The sequence below is a fragment of the Lynx rufus genome, unplaced genomic scaffold (assembly GCF_022079265.1).
Source record: "Lynx rufus isolate CCGP_SWC_20201006 ecotype Redwood Valley unplaced genomic scaffold, mLynRuf1.p SCAF_10, whole genome shotgun sequence".
NCBI classification, from domain to species: Eukaryota; Metazoa; Chordata; class Mammalia; order Carnivora; family Felidae; genus Lynx; species Lynx rufus.
Genome location: NW_025814824.1, coordinates 73,225,593 through 73,227,846, shown reverse-complemented (window position 1 = coordinate 73,227,846; position 2,254 = coordinate 73,225,593).

Here is a 2,254-nt window from a genome sequence, read left to right as displayed (position 1 = left end):
TGATGATGTGTGATGTTGAGCATGTTTGCATGTGTTGGTTGGCCATCTGGATGTCTTCGATATGTTTACCTCTTGATCAAGAGATTTCTCCTGTAGAAATCCAGATTACAGAAATATACACACCTACACACATACACACAAGTGTGCCAGGGTTTCACAAGTGTTTCCTCTCTTGTCCCACTGCAGTGCATTCTAGTTCACAGCAGCCAGGGGTCACCTCTGAAAACTCAAATCCCATCATATCACTTCCCTGCTTATAAAACCCTTCAATGACTTGTACTTGAGGTAAAATCTAAACTCCTCGTCTTATAAAACCCATTCCCTATTTCTAGCTTAATTTTGTTTCATACCCTTTACCCCCTCTCTATTTAGCATCCAGCCACCCTGGTCTGTTTTTTCTTCTTCACATAAGCTAAGCCTTCGCACTTACTCCTCCCTCTGTCTGAAAGCTGTTGCCTACATACTTCCTGTGTTTGGCACATTCTCAGCCTTCTGGTCTCAGCTCAGGACTTGACCTGAGTCGTCTTCTTGACCACATGGTGGCTGGTGTTCCATCAACTTGGTTAAACCGAGAACCAGATTACTCAGCAATGCTTCCTCTATATAGTTCCGGTTAGAGTTGGCCAAAAGAAGAGCTTGCATGACATTTGGAAGGCAGAAGTAAAGCAATGGCCATTACTCTCTGAAGTTCATTATAGTCAGATGAGGTGGTGGACAGATAGATGCAGACACACCCAGCTTGTACTTGACCTCCCTACCCTTGCTGTACTTCTGCCATTTTTGGCATGGAATAATCTGGGAATTGCTGAAATGTTTTAAAATAAAGTATACTTTTTTTTAAGCAAAACAGGCCTTTGTAGTGCAGCTGTGATCGCCCATCCTTTGGGAAAAAACACCAGAGAAACATCAATTTGTTGTTAGATGGTGAAATTTGCCAAGTCCTATAGAGATCATTCAGTGCTTCCTAATGGGGATGCTATTGATATTTTGGATGAAATAGTTCTGTGGGGGACCAGCCTAGGTATGGCAGAAGGGTTAGCATCCCTGGATTCTGGTCACCAAATGTCAGTAGCACTCTCCAATTACTGTAAAAAACAAAAATGTCACACTCCTCCCCCATTTCCAAAACCTTCCAGGACTAGTGCCCTCCATAGTTATGAACTACTGAATCTTTGCATTTTTATCCCAGGTAAATGGAGGCCAGAGAAGGGGAAGAACTTGCCTAAGTCACAGACAAGACGTATATAAAATAATCAGAGAAGATTTATTGATAACTTGCTACACAGAGCCCAGGCATTCTACTAGAAGCTGGCTGGGGTGGGGAAGGGGAAGAACACAAGAAATACAAAACGTGGTCTCTAGCCTCAGAAGAGAGGAAGAGAGTGCAAAGACTAATTTTTATTAGGAACTTATTGCATTCTAGCACTTTCAAACCTTTTCTGTTATCTTTGCAACAATTCTTTGAGGAAACCAAAGGCTCGCAGGGCTTAATTGTAGTCAGAATTTGAACCCAGTTTTTTTATGACTCCAAAGTCACTATTATCTTTTCAATGGAAAGATGGCCTTCTGGGTAACCTGGAGCCATATGTACATAATTACTTGCTGAATTTCAATGGGTGGATCTGGAGGCAACTATCACTGGATTCTTGGTTTGCTTACCTACAGGGAGTCCTCATGCTGTGGTAGAAACTTTAAATTAGAAAAGAAGGTAAAGGCTTATGTTTTCACCCCTGCTCCTACTCTAAGTGGGAAGAGAACTCTGGACTTCTTTTGAGAAGACTACTTATTTCTAGATATTAGGATGGTGTGCCAGACATAAAGATGTATTACTCAGATTCTCCTTCCAAGAAAAGTGCTCATGGCTGAGCTGTGAGAGTGAGGTTAGCTGATAGCCTCCACTGTTAACTCATTCAGATTTGCCTCAGTTCTTTTTTTTTAAATTTTTTTTTTCAACATTTATTTATTTTTGGGACAGACAGAGACAGAGCATGAACGGGGGAGGGGCAGAGAGAGAGGGAGACACAGAATCGGAAACAGGCTCCAGGCTCTGAGCCATCAGCCCAGAGCCCGACGTGGGGCTCGAACTCACGGACCGCGAGATCGTGACCTGGCTGAAGTCGGACGCTTAACCGACTGCGCCACCCAGGCGCCCCTTGCCTCAGTTCTTGAGCTAAGGTACTGGTCTTCTTGGGGTGGCCCAGCCAATGACTGAGCACTACTGTGGTACAAGGTCCTATCTGTGTCTGCCTAATGC